The sequence below is a fragment of the Hyla sarda genome, unplaced genomic scaffold, assembly GCF_029499605.1.
Source record: "Hyla sarda isolate aHylSar1 unplaced genomic scaffold, aHylSar1.hap1 scaffold_350, whole genome shotgun sequence".
NCBI lineage: Eukaryota > Metazoa > Chordata > Amphibia > Anura > Hylidae > Hyla > Hyla sarda.
In genome coordinates, this window is record NW_026610262.1 from 48,452 (window position 1) to 65,799 (window position 17,348).

The following is a 17,348-nucleotide window of genomic DNA, read 5'->3' on the forward strand; positions in this document are numbered from 1 at the left end:
CAGGGAGGCTGCCAGACAATTTTCCATGCACACTCTGGGCTGGGGGGCAGTCAACCACCAGTACACACAGCAGAACCTAAACCCATACCATTATTGCTAAGCAGCAAGACAGGGGCCCATTGCACTCCCACGGGGCCTTTTTAAATGCAATCCATAACCCGGATTTGCCAGGAACCCTTCTTACTCCTCCTACTTGCATGTGACACTGGGCTTAGGATCTGCATAGGAAACACACACACAAGCACACACCTACCTTTGTTGCCTGCAGATGCCTCCTTGGCTGTCCCCAAACGGTATCAAACCAACACCCACGGGAAGCTGTAAGCATAGAGGACATGCCTGCACCCCATTGGACTTACCTGTGTGGGTTAAATCCGGGTTATTTGACAACCTATGGCGGTGATGGTTCTGCTCAGGCAGAGCAGTGCTGATGCTCCTCATAAAGCTGTCGCTGCTGTGAAGGTTCTAGGTGACATCACAAATCCCTTTGGTTACATACACAACAAAGCTGGGTTGTTGTTGTTTACACTCTGCAAGGCCTGTGGAAGTGAGTGACATCATAGCACTGTAGTTCTGAGGGTTCAAGATGGATGCAACAATCTCCTGTTGCTTCTATGAAGGCCGTAATAGACGACATCACCAAACAGCTCCATAGTCACATACACAGCAAAGGAGAGATGTTGTTTACACCTAGTGATGTCAGTGGTATTGAGTGACATCACAGCACAGTGCTAAGGCTCCTGGGCCTGGACACAGCAGCGGCTGCAATATCTCAACGGAGAATACGTTTATATCTATGTGTGTGTGTGCGCATATATATATATATATATATATATATATATATATATATATATATATATATTTCTCCGCCGAAATCACTTTTAAACCCATTTCCACCTTTTTTTCCCTTCTCTTCCTCTTACTTTTTTTTCACGTTTTTTTACGTTTTTCTCCTTTTCGCCTCTTTTCTGGGCGTATTATTCTTCTTTTTCTTCTTTTTTTTTCGTCTAATGCATACCCCATCAGTGCAGCAATGCTTATTCAATACCGCCAGCAGATGGAGACACTGGGGGATAATTTTCTAAGGATTTATACTGATTTTTCCTGTCTGAATTTGTCGCACAGAAAGTTGCAGGCCAAATATGTGTGACATTTCTGCGACTTTAGCTTCTAGAGCATTTTTACAACATTATACATAGGTGCTGAATACATAAAAAGCGACTGTTCAGCGACAGACAAGTCGCATCGGCTGAAAGTAGGCCAGAATGTCAGTCCATGTTGGAGCAGGTTTAGATACAGTCTAAAGCATAGATCTCAAAGTCTGTGCACAGAATTTAGCAAGGGCCTCGCACCTTCTGATGCATCAGGTAGGTGCACAATAGCATAGCCTAACCCTCTGTACTTTGGTCTATATTGATGCGGGACATAGACAGCCAGCTGATGACCAATCCATTAGTGCAATGGATGGCTGGAAGCATTTGTCTTTGCCTTTGCAATACCACAGAAGCAATGCATGGTCAATGTACAGCAATGACACACCTGTGTGAACAGCCAGGAGACCCCCCCCCCCCATGTTATGTTACATAGTTACATAGTTAGTACGGTCGAAAAAAGACATATGTCCATCACGTTCAACCAGGGAATTAAGGGGTAGGGGTGTGGCGCGATATTGGGGAAGGGATGAGATTTTATATTTCTTCATAAGCATTAATCTTATTTTGTCAATTAGGAACATTCAGCACCCACCCGCTATCAAGGCAGCTGCCTATCATGTCATGCCCTACCTGCACAGGTGTGCTGGCTACTCAAATGATCCAATTAAGGAGGCCATTTAGTCAGCAGCAGCAGAAGTCCTGTGCCTGGACGCTCCAACAGGGGCCAGACACAAGCAGAAGCAGAAGCAGCAGAAGCAGCAGCAGCACCACCTTTTGTTTTTTGGCTGCAGCAGCAGCAAGGCCCACAGGGCTGGCTAGCTGGCTAGCCAGCAAGCAGGTAGCAATGAAAGTAGGAATCTTTCTTTTTAACCCTGTAAGGGGGTGGTGCACTGTACCCGAAGATACTGCCATATCGGGTCAATGCATAGGGCGACGGAAGCAAGCTTCGAAATCGGCCCCCGTTCTCAAAAATCCATTTAATATATGGTCCCCAGATAGGGGACGTATCAGATATTAAACTGATAAGAACAGATTTTTTTTTTTTTTTTTTTTTATCTAAAGCCGAGGAACGTGCTTTCGATTCACCCAAAGTGCAAGAAAAAGTGCAAACGTGTTACACTAAAAAAACGTGCACAAAGGATGCGGTCTATCGCAAGCCCTTCTCCGATAGGAGAGAGGCCCCCCAACAAACCTTACCCTTCGCCTCCGGACCAAAAGGTACCTGCGAGGTTCCAGGTTCGATGTCCCTTTTCGCCGAAGCTACTAGGAGACCACAAATGCTCCCGGCATCCCCCTTGGCGTTAGCCAAGGTATCTGCCCGCAGAGCCGATTACGGTAGGTACCCTGCGAAGCAGGAGTACCCGGGGTGTTTGCAGGGAGGTGCGGAACCTAATGGCCACACACACCTCCCCTAGACCGCCAGGAGGGACACCCAGAAGGGCTACCGCATCCTGACCAATCCTGTGAACACACAACACGCAAAAAGTGACACAGTGAGACAAAAAATAAATAAATAAGTGAATGTGTGCAGATATACTGCCCGGACATCCGGCCGGATCTATAAAAATTTCTCTGATCCTAGCCAGAAGGCCGGGAATCAAGAGGTGAGTGCCACAAGGTGAAGAGATTATGGTGCCCGTGCTTCAACTCAGTGAGCCTATTCTCCCAGTGAGTTTCGGCACCTCGGGGTCACCACTCCCCGAGGCACAAAAGTACCTCGGCTCTAGACCCTCTCAGCCTCATGGCGAGACCCGGAGGGAACAGGTCACATCGGGGCAGCCGTCGAGCTGATTCCTCAGAACCAGCCCCGGAAAGCCCTGGTACACCTGCATCCTCCATGCAGCACCCATCCCCACCAGCATGAAAACTGATAAGAACAGATTTTTTTTTTTAAGTTAGCCCTCAGAACTCACTCAGAGTTCCAAGATCTTATTTGGAACTCAATTTTGTGTTCATCATCAGGTAACATGTTTTTATTTCTTTTCTTAAACACTAATGGAACAAAATAGAACATTTAAAAACAAAATAAGAAACAACATAAAATAGCAAAACCAAACATTACTTTCTAATTAAGCAAAACCAAATTAGAAGGTCATCCCCTTCCTCCATGCAAACACCATTAGAAAGTCTATCAGTCCTCGACTGATATTGCCATTTGCTATATCTTTCTTAACTTGAGACGCTAACCAGCCTGGAATTTTATACGTTTCAACAAAACGGTTCATGTCTGCCTTGAAAGAAAAATAGACTTTATCCCGAGCTTCTTCCTCCCGGTTCTTCAAGCCTATCTTTAGATCCATCATATCTTTGTCAAACGTTTTTCTTTCTGCTTCCGACAAATTTTCCAACAAACCACCAAGCACACCAAAATACTGCACTGGCACATACACTTCCTCCTCTCTCTTCTTCTTCTGCTCTGTAGGTCTTCTAGTTGGAACCTGCTCCACTTCTGGTTCTTTCACTTCAGCTGGTTCCTCTCTACTTCTTTTTACAGCTTCCTTTTTCTCTGAATTTTTCTCAGACTTTTTCTTAGGACACGAGCCAAGCAGATGGCCCTCCTCACCACACAGATGGCATTTCCTTTTCTTTTGACAATTTTCCACGTCGTGACCCTCCTCTTGACACTTGAAACACCACAAAAACGTGCAATCCTCCTTTCTGTGACCGTACTGTTTACATTTGCGGCAAAAATCTTGCATGCCAGAAAAATACAGATCCCCGTTCACAGAACCAATTTTAAACCGTCCTGGGGGGATCACTAACTTGCCATCTGCCATTTTAAATTTCACATGGAACCTCCACTTGGTGGTCCATAGTCCATATTGATTAAATACCTTGCCTTTAGAAAGAACACTGTCACAGAATCGAGACAAAAAGGTAACGATATCCTCCTCCGAAGTATATGGGCTATACATCCTTATAGTCACCAATCGTTCTCTACGTGGGAAATGTGGAACTATCTCCACCCCTTCCAAAACCGGACATACCTTCTTTTGCTGCAATATGTTCCAAAATGACTCATAGTCCTCTTCAGAAGCCAGCACCACGTCGTAGTATCCACTTCTGGGAAACTCAAGCATGGATAGGATTTGCTCCCTCTTGACTTCCAGCAACTTAAACAGCACTTCTTCCACGACAAAGACAAGGCCTCTTTCCTTCTTCCGGACATCGAGCAGGGAAATACGAACTCCATTCCGAAGTCTCGCAAAAGGCGGCACGCCTTCCGAAGAAAAACCGCAATCTTCCTCCATGTCCATGATGTCCAGACACCTCCCCCACCGAAGTAGGTAGGTGGGGATCGCCTCCCGTTGTCTGGGGACTAAGCCGGCTCCCTGATAGCAGCAGGGGGGTGAAGTCCCTCCGTTAAGAAGGACGATCCCCCCAGGCAAAGGAGCCGGGTACCCCAGACACCCTCTGGCCAGACCAAGTGAGCAGAACTACACTTGATCTTAGCCAAAAGGCCGAGAAGCGATAACCGTGAAAGGGGCGGGCCCAACAAGGTCCCCTTCATGGGCACTATCACTGCTTGCTGTCAGGGAGGCTGCCAGACAATTTTCCATGCACACTCTGGGCTGGGGGGCAGTCAACCACCAGTACACACAGCAGAACCTAAACCCATACCATTATTGCTAAGCAGCAAGACAGGGGCCCATTGCACTCCCACGGGGCCTTTTTAAATGCAATCCATAACCCGGATTTGCCAGGAACCCTTCTTACTCCTCCTACTTGCATGTGACACTGGGCTTAGGATCTGCATAGGAAACACACACACAAGCACACACCTACCTTTGTTGCCTGCAGATGCCTCCTTGGCTGTCCCCAAACGGTATCAAACCAACACCCACGGGAAGCTGTAAGCATAGAGGACATGCCTGCACCCCATTGGACTTACCTGTGTGGGTTAAATCCGGGTTATTTGACAACCTATGGCGGTGATGGTTCTGCTCAGGCAGAGCAGTGCTGATGCTCCTCATAAAGCTGTCGCTGCTGTGAAGGTTCTAGGTGACATCACAAATCCCTTTGGTTACATACACAACAAAGCTGGGTTGTTGTTGTTTACACTCTGCAAGGCCTGTGGAAGTGAGTGACATCATAGCACTGTAGTTCTGAGGGTTCAAGATGGATGCAACAATCTCCTGTTGCTTCTATGAAGGCCGTAATAGACGACATCACCAAACAGCTCCATAGTCACATACACAGCAAAGGAGAGATGTTGTTTACACCTAGTGATGTCAGTGGTATTGAGTGACATCACAGCACAGTGCTAAGGCTCCTGGGCCTGGACACAGCAGCGGCTGCAATATCTCAACGGAGAATACGTTTATATCTATGTGTGTGTGTGCGCATATATATATATATATATATATATATATATATATATATATATATATATATTTCTCCGCCGAAATCACTTTTAAACCCATTTCCACCTTTTTTTCCCTTCTCTTCCTCTTACTTTTTTTTCACGTTTTTTTACGTTTTTCTCCTTTTCGCCTCTTTTCTGGGCGTATTATTCTTCTTTTTCTTCTTTTTTTTCGTCTAATGCATACCCCATCAGTGCAGCAATGCTTATTCAATACCGCCAGCAGATGGAGACACTGGGGGATAATTTTCTAAGGATTTATACTGATTTTTCCTGTCTGAATTTGTCGCACAGAAAGTTGCAGGCCAAATATGTGTGACATTTCTGCGACTTTAGCTTCTAGAGCATTTTTACAACATTATACATAGGTGCTGAATACATAAAAAGCGACTGTTCAGCGACAGACAAGTCGCATCGGCTGAAAGTAGGCCAGAATGTCAGTCCATGTTGGAGCAGGTTTAGATACAGTCTAAAGCATAGATCTCAAAGTCTGTGCACAGAATTTAGCAAGGGCCTCGCACCTTCTGATGCATCAGGTAGGTGCACAATAGCATAGCCTAACCCTCTGTACTTTGGTCTATATTGATGCGGGACATAGACAGCCAGCTGATGACCAATCCATTAGTGCAATGGATGGCTGGAAGCATTTGTCTTTGCCTTTGCAATACCACAGAAGCAATGCATGGTCAATGTACAGCAATGACACACCTGTGTGAACAGCCAGGAGACCCCCCCCCCCATGTTATGTTACATAGTTACATAGTTAGTACGGTCGAAAAAAGACATATGTCCATCACGTTCAACCAGGGAATTAAGGGGTAGGGGTGTGGCGCGATATTGGGGAAGGGATGAGATTTTATATTTCTTCATAAGCATTAATCTTATTTTGTCAATTAGGAACATTCAGCACCCACCCGCTATCAAGGCAGCTGCCTATCATGTCATGCCCTACCTGCACAGGTGTGCTGGCTACTCAAATGATCCAATTAAGGAGGCCATTTAGTCAGCAGCAGCAGAAGTCCTGTGCCTGGACGCTCCAACAGGGGCCAGACACAAGCAGAAGCAGAAGCAGCAGAAGCAGCAGCAGCACCACCTTTTGTTTTTTGGCTGCAGCAGCAGCAAGGCCCACAGGGCTGGCTAGCTGGCTAGCCAGCAAGCAGGTAGCAATGAAAGTAGGAATCTTTCTTTTTAACCCTGTAAGGGGGTGGTGCACTGTACCCGAAGATACTGCCATATCGGGTCAATGCATAGGGCGACGGAAGCAAGCTTCGAAATCGGCCCCCGTTCTCAAAAATCCATTTAATATATGGTCCCCAGATAGGGGACGTATCAGATATTAAACTGATAAGAACAGATACTACACTTGATCTTAGCCAAAAGGCCGAGAAGCGATAACCGTGAAAGGGGCGGGCCCAACAAGGTCCCCTTCATGGGCACTATCACTGCTTGCTGTCAGGGAGGCTGCCAGACAATTTTCCATGCACACTCTGGGCTGGGGGGCAGTCAACCACCAGTACACACAGCAGAACCTAAACCCATACCATTATTGCTAAGCAGCAAGACAGGGGCCCATTGCACTCCCACGGGGCCTTTTTAAATGCAATCCATAACCCGGATTTGCCAGGAACCCTTCTTACTCCTCCTACTTGCATGTGACACTGGGCTTAGGATCTGCATAGGAAACACACACACAAGCACACACCTACCTTTGTTGCCTGCAGATGCCTCCTTGGCTGTCCCCAAACGGTATCAAACCAACACCCACGGGAAGCTGTAAGCATAGAGGACATGCCTGCACCCCATTGGACTTACCTGTGTGGGTTAAATCCGGGTTATTTGACAACCTATGGCGGTGATGGTTCTGCTCAGGCAGAGCAGTGCTGATGCTCCTCATAAAGCTGTCGCTGCTGTGAAGGTTCTAGGTGACATCACAAATCCCTTTGGTTACATACACAACAAAGCTGGGTTGTTGTTGTTTACACTCTGCAAGGCCTGTGGAAGTGAGTGACATCATAGCACTGTAGTTCTGAGGGTTCAAGATGGATGCAACAATCTCCTGTTGCTTCTATGAAGGCCGTAATAGACGACATCACCAAACAGCTCCATAGTCACATACACAGCAAAGGAGAGATGTTGTTTACACCTAGTGATGTCAGTGGTATTGAGTGACATCACAGCACAGTGCTAAGGCTCCTGGGCCTGGACACAGCAGCGGCTGCAATATCTCAACGGAGAATACGTTTATATCTATGTGTGTGTGTGCGCATATATATATATATATATATATATATATATATATATATATATATTTCTCCGCCGAAATCACTTTTAAACCCATTTCCACCTTTTTTTCCCTTCTCTTCCTCTTACTTTTTTTTCACGTTTTTTTACGTTTTTCTCCTTTTCGCCTCTTTTCTGGGCGTATTATTCTTCTTTTTCTTCTTTTTTTTCGTCTAATGCATACCCCATCAGTGCAGCAATGCTTATTCAATACCGCCAGCAGATGGAGACACTGGGGGATAATTTTCTAAGGATTTATACTGATTTTTCCTGTCTGAATTTGTCGCACAGAAAGTTGCAGGCCAAATATGTGTGACATTTCTGCGACTTTAGCTTCTAGAGCATTTTTACAACATTATACATAGGTGCTGAATACATAAAAAGCGACTGTTCAGCGACAGACAAGTCGCATCGGCTGAAAGTAGGCCAGAATGTCAGTCCATGTTGGAGCAGGTTTAGATACAGTCTAAAGCATAGATCTCAAAGTCTGTGCACAGAATTTAGCAAGGGCCTCGCACCTTCTGATGCATCAGGTAGGTGCACAATAGCATAGCCTAACCCTCTGTACTTTGGTCTATATTGATGCGGGACATAGACAGCCAGCTGATGACCAATCCATTAGTGCAATGGATGGCTGGAAGCATTTGTCTTTGCCTTTGCAATACCACAGAAGCAATGCATGGTCAATGTACAGCAATGACACACCTGTGTGAACAGCCAGGAGACCCCCCCCCCCCATGTTATGTTACATAGTTACATAGTTAGTACGGTCGAAAAAAGACATATGTCCATCACGTTCAACCAGGGAATTAAGGGGTAGGGGTGTGGCGCGATATTGGGGAAGGGATGAGATTTTATATTTCTTCATAAGCATTAATCTTATTTTGTCAATTAGGAACATTCAGCACCCACCCGCTATCAAGGCAGCTGCCTATCATGTCATGCCCTACCTGCACAGGTGTGCTGGCTACTCAAATGATCCAATTAAGGAGGCCATTTAGTCAGCAGCAGCAGAAGTCCTGTGCCTGGACGCTCCAACAGGGGCCAGACACAAGCAGAAGCAGAAGCAGCAGAAGCAGCAGCAGCACCACCTTTTGTTTTTTGGCTGCAGCAGCAGCAAGGCCCACAGGGCTGGCTAGCTGGCTAGCCAGCAAGCAGGTAGCAATGAAAGTAGGAATCTTTCTTTTTAACCCTGTAAGGGGGTGGTGCACTGTACCCGAAGATACTGCCATATCGGGTCAATGCATAGGGCGACGGAAGCAAGCTTCGAAATCGGCCCCCGTTCTCAAAAATCCATTTAATATATGGTCCCCAGATAGGGGACGTATCAGATATTAAACTGATAAGAACAGATACTACACTTGATCTTAGCCAAAAGGCCGAGAAGCGATAACCGTGAAAGGGGCGGGCCCAACAAGGTCCCCTTCATGGGCACTATCACTGCTTGCTGTCAGGGAGGCTGCCAGACAATTTTCCATGCACACTCTGGGCTGGGGGGCAGTCAACCACCAGTACACACAGCAGAACCTAAACCCATACCATTATTGCTAAGCAGCAAGACAGGGGCCCATTGCACTCCCACGGGGCCTTTTTAAATGCAATCCATAACCCGGATTTGCCAGGAACCCTTCTTACTCCTCCTACTTGCATGTGACACTGGGCTTAGGATCTGCATAGGAAACACACACACAAGCACACACCTACCTTTGTTGCCTGCAGATGCCTCCTTGGCTGTCCCCAAACGGTATCAAACCAACACCCACGGGAAGCTGTAAGCATAGAGGACATGCCTGCACCCCATTGGACTTACCTGTGTGGGTTAAATCCGGGTTATTTGACAACCTATGGCGGTGATGGTTCTGCTCAGGCAGAGCAGTGCTGATGCTCCTCATAAAGCTGTCGCTGCTGTGAAGGTTCTAGGTGACATCACAAATCCCTTTGGTTACATACACAACAAAGCTGGGTTGTTGTTGTTTACACTCTGCAAGGCCTGTGGAAGTGAGTGACATCATAGCACTGTAGTTCTGAGGGTTCAAGATGGATGCAACAATCTCCTGTTGCTTCTATGAAGGCCGTAATAGACGACATCACCAAACAGCTCCATAGTCACATACACAGCAAAGGAGAGATGTTGTTTACACCTAGTGATGTCAGTGGTATTGAGTGACATCACAGCACAGTGCTAAGGCTCCTGGGCCTGGACACAGCAGCGGCTGCAATATCTCAACGGAGAATACGTTTATATCTATGTGTGTGTGTGCGCATATATATATATATATATATATATATATATATATATATATATATATATTTCTCCGCCGAAATCACTTTTAAACCCATTTCCACCTTTTTTTCCCTTCTCTTCCTCTTACTTTTTTTTCACGTTTTTTTACGTTTTTCTCCTTTTCGCCTCTTTTCTGGGCGTATTATTCTTCTTTTTCTTCTTTTTTTTCGTCTAATGCATACCCCATCAGTGCAGCAATGCTTATTCAATACCGCCAGCAGATGGAGACACTGGGGGATAATTTTCTAAGGATTTATACTGATTTTTCCTGTCTGAATTTGTCGCACAGAAAGTTGCAGGCCAAATATGTGTGACATTTCTGCGACTTTAGCTTCTAGAGCATTTTTACAACATTATACATAGGTGCTGAATACATAAAAAGCGACTGTTCAGCGACAGACAAGTCGCATCGGCTGAAAGTAGGCCAGAATGTCAGTCCATGTTGGAGCAGGTTTAGATACAGTCTAAAGCATAGATCTCAAAGTCTGTGCACAGAATTTAGCAAGGGCCTCGCACCTTCTGATGCATCAGGTAGGTGCACAATAGCATAGCCTAACCCTCTGTACTTTGGTCTATATTGATGCGGGACATAGACAGCCAGCTGATGACCAATCCATTAGTGCAATGGATGGCTGGAAGCATTTGTCTTTGCCTTTGCAATACCACAGAAGCAATGCATGGTCAATGTACAGCAATGACACACCTGTGTGAACAGCCAGGAGACCCCCCCCCCCCATGTTATGTTACATAGTTACATAGTTAGTACGGTCGAAAAAAGACATATGTCCATCACGTTCAACCAGGGAATTAAGGGGTAGGGGTGTGGCGCGATATTGGGGAAGGGATGAGATTTTATATTTCTTCATAAGCATTAATCTTATTTTGTCAATTAGGAACATTCAGCACCCACCCGCTATCAAGGCAGCTGCCTATCATGTCATGCCCTACCTGCACAGGTGTGCTGGCTACTCAAATGATCCAATTAAGGAGGCCATTTAGTCAGCAGCAGCAGAAGTCCTGTGCCTGGACGCTCCAACAGGGGCCAGACACAAGCAGAAGCAGAAGCAGCAGAAGCAGCAGCAGCACCACCTTTTGTTTTTTGGCTGCAGCAGCAGCAAGGCCCACAGGGCTGGCTAGCTGGCTAGCCAGCAAGCAGGTAGCAATGAAAGTAGGAATCTTTCTTTTTAACCCTGTAAGGGGGTGGTGCACTGTACCCGAAGATACTGCCATATCGGGTCAATGCATAGGGCGACGGAAGCAAGCTTCGAAATCGGCCCCCGTTCTCAAAAATCCATTTAATATATGGTCCCCAGATAGGGGACGTATCAGATATTAAACTGATAAGAACAGATACTACACTTGATCTTAGCCAAAAGGCCGAGAAGCGATAACCGTGAAAGGGGCGGGCCCAACAAGGTCCCCTTCATGGGCACTATCACTGCTTGCTGTCAGGGAGGCTGCCAGACAATTTTCCATGCACACTCTGGGCTGGGGGGCAGTCAACCACCAGTACACACAGCAGAACCTAAACCCATACCATTATTGCTAAGCAGCAAGACAGGGGCCCATTGCACTCCCACGGGGCCTTTTTAAATGCAATCCATAACCCGGATTTGCCAGGAACCCTTCTTACTCCTCCTACTTGCATGTGACACTGGGCTTAGGATCTGCATAGGAAACACACACACAAGCACACACCTACCTTTGTTGCCTGCAGATGCCTCCTTGGCTGTCCCCAAACGGTATCAAACCAACACCCACGGGAAGCTGTAAGCATAGAGGACATGCCTGCACCCCATTGGACTTACCTGTGTGGGTTAAATCCGGGTTATTTGACAACCTATGGCGGTGATGGTTCTGCTCAGGCAGAGCAGTGCTGATGCTCCTCATAAAGCTGTCGCTGCTGTGAAGGTTCTAGGTGACATCACAAATCCCTTTGGTTACATACACAACAAAGCTGGGTTGTTGTTGTTTACACTCTGCAAGGCCTGTGGAAGTGAGTGACATCATAGCACTGTAGTTCTGAGGGTTCAAGATGGATGCAACAATCTCCTGTTGCTTCTATGAAGGCCGTAATAGACGACATCACCAAACAGCTCCATAGTCACATACACAGCAAAGGAGAGATGTTGTTTACACCTAGTGATGTCAGTGGTATTGAGTGACATCACAGCACAGTGCTAAGGCTCCTGGGCCTGGACACAGCAGCGGCTGCAATATCTCAACGGAGAATACGTTTATATCTATGTGTGTGTGTGCGCATATATATATATATATATATATATATATATATATATATATATATTCTCCGCCGAAATCACTTTTAAACCCATTTCCACCTTTTTTTCCCTTCTCTTCCTCTTACTTTTTTTTCACGTTTTTTTACGTTTTTCTCCTTTTCGCCTCTTTTCTGGGCGTATTATTCTTCTTTTTCTTCTTTTTTTTCGTCTAATGCATACCCCATCAGTGCAGCAATGCTTATTCAATACCGCCAGCAGATGGAGACACTGGGGGATAATTTTCTAAGGATTTATACTGATTTTTCCTGTCTGAATTTGTCGCACAGAAAGTTGCAGGCCAAATATGTGTGACATTTCTGCGACTTTAGCTTCTAGAGCATTTTTACAACATTATACATAGGTGCTGAATACATAAAAAGCGACTGTTCAGCGACAGACAAGTCGCATCGGCTGAAAGTAGGCCAGAATGTCAGTCCATGTTGGAGCAGGTTTAGATACAGTCTAAAGCATAGATCTCAAAGTCTGTGCACAGAATTTAGCAAGGGCCTCGCACCTTCTGATGCATCAGGTAGGTGCACAATAGCATAGCCTAACCCTCTGTACTTTGGTCTATATTGATGCGGGACATAGACAGCCAGCTGATGACCAATCCATTAGTGCAATGGATGGCTGGAAGCATTTGTCTTTGCCTTTGCAATACCACAGAAGCAATGCATGGTCAATGTACAGCAATGACACACCTGTGTGAACAGCCAGGAGACCCCCCCCCCCATGTTATGTTACATAGTTAGTACGGTCGAAAAAAGACATATGTCCATCACGTTCAACCAGGGAATTAAGGGGTAGGGGTGTGGCGCGATATTGGGGAAGGGATGAGATTTTATATTTCTTCATAAGCATTAATCTTATTTTGTCAATTAGGAACATTCAGCACCCACCCGCTATCAAGGCAGCTGCCTATCATGTCATGCCCTACCTGCACAGGTGTGCTGGCTACTCAAATGATCCAATTAAGGAGGCCATTTAGTCAGCAGCAGCAGAAGTCCTGTGCCTGGACGCTCCAACAGGGGCCAGACACAAGCAGAAGCAGAAGCAGCAGAAGCAGCAGCAGCACCACCTTTTGTTTTTTGGCTGCAGCAGCAGCAAGGCCCACAGGGCTGGCTAGCTGGCTAGCCAGCAAGCAGGTAGCAATGAAAGTAGGAATCTTTCTTTTTAACCCTGTAAGGGGGTGGTGCACTGTACCCGAAGATACTGCCATATCGGGTCAATGCATAGGGCGACGGAAGCAAGCTTCGAAATCGGCCCCCGTTCTCAAAAATCCATTTAATATATGGTCCCCAGATAGGGGACGTATCAGATATTAAACTGATAAGAACAGATACTACACTTGATCTTAGCCAAAAGGCCGAGAAGCGATAACCGTGAAAGGGGCGGGCCCAACAAGGTCCCCTTCATGGGCACTATCACTGCTTGCTGTCAGGGAGGCTGCCAGACAATTTTCCATGCACACTCTGGGCTGGGGGGCAGTCAACCACCAGTACACACAGCAGAACCTAAACCCATACCATTATTGCTAAGCAGCAAGACAGGGGCCCATTGCACTCCCACGGGGCCTTTTTAAATGCAATCCATAACCCGGATTTGCCAGGAACCCTTCTTACTCCTCCTACTTGCATGTGACACTGGGCTTAGGATCTGCATAGGAAACACACACACAAGCACACACCTACCTTTGTTGCCTGCAGATGCCTCCTTGGCTGTCCCCAAACGGTATCAAACCAACACCCACGGGAAGCTGTAAGCATAGAGGACATGCCTGCACCCCATTGGACTTACCTGTGTGGGTTAAATCCGGGTTATTTGACAACCTATGGCGGTGATGGTTCTGCTCAGGCAGAGCAGTGCTGATGCTCCTCATAAAGCTGTCGCTGCTGTGAAGGTTCTAGGTGACATCACAAATCCCTTTGGTTACATACACAACAAAGCTGGGTTGTTGTTGTTTACACTCTGCAAGGCCTGTGGAAGTGAGTGACATCATAGCACTGTAGTTCTGAGGGTTCAAGATGGATGCAACAATCTCCTGTTGCTTCTATGAAGGCCGTAATAGACGACATCACCAAACAGCTCCATAGTCACATACACAGCAAAGGAGAGATGTTGTTTACACCTAGTGATGTCAGTGGTATTGAGTGACATCACAGCACAGTGCTAAGGCTCCTGGGCCTGGACACAGCAGCGGCTGCAATATCTCAACGGAGAATACGTTTATATCTATGTGTGTGTGTGCGCATATATATATATATATATATATATATATATATATATATATTTCCCCGCCGAAATCACTTTTAAACCCATTTCCACCTTTTTTTCCCTTCTCTTCCTCTTACTTTTTTTTCACGTTTTTTTACGTTTTTCTCCTTTTCGCCTCTTTTCTGGGCGTATTATTCTTCTTTTTCTTCTTTTTTTTCGTCTAATGCATACCCCATCAGTGCAGCAATGCTTATTGTTACGCCTAGCGCTCCGGGTTCCCGCTCCTCCCCGGAGCGCTCACGGCGTCTTTCTCCCTGCAGCGCCCCGGTCGGTCCCGCTGACCGGGAGCGCTGCACTGTTTTGGCCGTTGGGGATGCGATTCGCACAGCGGGACGCGCCCGCTCGCGAATCGCATCCCAGGTCACTTACCCGTCCCGGTCCCCTGCTGTCATGTGCTGGCGCGCGCGGCTCCGCTCTCTAGGGCGCGCGCGCGCCAGCTCTCTGAGACTTAAAGGGCCAGTGCACCAATGATTGGTGCCTGGCCCAATTAGCTTAATTGGCTCCCACCTGCTCCCTGCCTTTATCTAGTCTCCTCCCTTGCACTCCCTTGCCGGATCGTGTTGCCTTGTGCCAGTGAAAGCGTTTAGTGTGTCCAAAGCCTGTGTACCTGAACTTCTGCTACCCATCCTGACTACGAACCTTGCCGCCTGCCCCCGACCTTCTGCTACGTCTGACCTTGCCTCTGCCTAGTCCTTCTGTCCCACGCCTTCTCAGCAGTCAGCGAGGTAGAGCCGTTGCTAGTGGATACGACCTGGTTGCTACTGCCGCAGCAAGACCATCCCGCTTTGCGGCGGGCTCTGGTGAAAACCAGTAGCCTCTTAGAACCGGTCCACTAGCACGGTCCACGCCAATCCCTCGCTGACACAGAGGATCCACTACCTGGAAGCCGAATCGTGACAGTAGATCCGGCCATGGATCCCGCTGAGGTGCCGCTGCCAAGTCTCGCTGACCTTCCCACGGTGGTCGCTCAGCAATCGCAGCAGATTGCCCAACAAGGACAGCAGCTGTCGCAGTTGACCGCCATGTTACAGCAAATTCTGCCTCTGCTACAGCAGCAACCATCTCCTCCGCCAGCTCCTGCACCTCCTCCGCAGCGAGTGGCCGCTCCTAACCTCCGCTTGTCCCTGCCGGACAAATTTGATGGGGACTCCAGACTCTGCCGTGGATTTTTGTCTCAGTGTTCCCTGCATATGGAGATGTTGTCAGACTTGTTTCCTACAGAACGGTCTAAGGTGGCGTTCGTAGTAAGTCTTCTTTCAGGAAAGGCCTTGTCTTGGGCCACACCGCTCTGGGACCGCAATGATCCTGCCACAGCCACAGTCCAGTCCTTCTTTGCTGAAGTCCGAAGTGTCTTTGAGGAACCTGCCCGAGCCTCTTCTGCTGAGACTGCCTTGCTGAACCTGGTCCAGGGTAATTCTTCCGTTGGCGAGTACGCCATACAATTCCGTACTTTTGCTTCTGAACTATCCTGGAATAATGAGGCTCTCTGCGCGACCTTTAAAAAAGGCCTATCCAGTCGCATCAAGGATGTGCTGGCCGCACGAGAGATTCCTGCCAACCTCCAAGAACTCATCCATTTGGCTACCCGCATTGACATGCGTTTTTCTGAGCAACACCAAGAGCTCCGCCAGGAAAAAGACTTAGATCTCTGGGCACCTCTCCCACAGCATCCTTTGCAGTCTTCGCCTGGGCCTCCCGCCGAGGAGGCCATGCAAGTGGATCGGTCTCGCCTGACCCAGGAAGAGAGGAATCGCCGTAGAGAAGAAAATCTCTGTCTGTACTGTGCCAGTACTGAGCATTTCTTGGTGGATTGCCCTATCCGTCCTCCACGCCTGGGAAACGCACGCACGCACCCAGCTCACGTGGGTGTGGCATTTTTTGCTTCTAAGTCTTCTTCTCCACGTCTCACGGTGCCCGTGCGGATTTCCCCTACAGCCAACTCCTCCATCTCAGCCGTGGCCTGCTTGGACTCTGGTGCCTCCGGGAATTTCATGTTGGAGTCCTTTGTTAATAGATTCAGCATCCCGGTGACCCGTCTCGTCAAACCGCTCTACATTTCCGCGGTCAACGGAGCCAGATTGGACTGCACCGTGCGTTACCGCACAGAACCCCTCCTGATGTCTATCGGACCCCACCACGAAAGGATTGAGTTCTTCATTCTCCCCAACTGTACCTCTGAGGTCCTCCTCGGTCTGCCTTGGCTCCGGCTTCATTCCCCCACCATTGATTGGACCACCGGGGAGATCAGGAACTGGGACTCTGCCTGCCACAGGAAGTGCCTCTCCCCCCCTCCCAGTCCCATCAGGCAAGCCTCTGTGCCTCCCCATGGCCCCCGTCCTGGTGTCACACTGCCCCGTGCCAGGCCTCGCCCTCTGCCCTCCCTCCCCATTCCCACTCCTGCTGTACTGCCTGCCGTTGAGGAAACCCTCCATTCTTTCCCGGTGTCCTCATCCCAGGGGAGGCAGTCTCCGGACAAAGAGAAGGGGAGACCTAAGGGGGGGGGTACTGTTACGCCTAGCGCTCCGGGTTCCCGCTCCTCCCCGGAGCGCTCACGGCGTCTTTCTCCCTGCAGCGCCCCGGTCGGTCCCGCTGACCGGGAGCGCTGCACTGTTTTGGCCGTTGGGGATGCGATTCGCACAGCGGGACGCGCCCGCTCGCGAATCGCATCCCAGGTCACTTACCCGTCCCGGTCCCCTGCTGTCATGTGCTGGCGC

At 48.1% G+C, this 17,348-nt stretch overlaps 5 non-coding genes across 5 annotated transcripts; all 5 read right to left on the reverse strand.

Annotated features, from left to right (window-relative positions):
- Positions 1-2,034: 2,034 nt before the first annotated feature.
- On the reverse strand, positions 2,035-2,221 carry LOC130331472 (U2 spliceosomal RNA). The gene has a single exon (XR_008874372.1). It is a non-coding gene; the product is annotated as a U2 spliceosomal RNA (small nuclear RNA).
- A 4,498-nt stretch (positions 2,222-6,719) lies between these two features.
- LOC130331497 (U2 spliceosomal RNA) lies at positions 6,720-6,910 on the reverse strand. Its single transcript, XR_008874389.1, has one exon. It is a non-coding gene; the product is annotated as a U2 spliceosomal RNA (small nuclear RNA).
- A 2,087-nt stretch (positions 6,911-8,997) lies between these two features.
- On the reverse strand, positions 8,998-9,188 carry LOC130331498 (U2 spliceosomal RNA). Its single transcript, XR_008874390.1, has one exon. It is a non-coding gene; the product is annotated as a U2 spliceosomal RNA (small nuclear RNA).
- Positions 9,189-11,279: 2,091 nt separating this feature from the next.
- LOC130331499 (U2 spliceosomal RNA) lies at positions 11,280-11,470 on the reverse strand. Its single transcript, XR_008874391.1, has one exon. It is a non-coding gene; the product is annotated as a U2 spliceosomal RNA (small nuclear RNA).
- A 2,077-nt stretch (positions 11,471-13,547) lies between these two features.
- On the reverse strand, positions 13,548-13,738 carry LOC130331501 (U2 spliceosomal RNA). The gene has a single exon (XR_008874393.1). It is a non-coding gene; the product is annotated as a U2 spliceosomal RNA (small nuclear RNA).
- Positions 13,739-17,348: the final 3,610 nt, after the last annotated feature.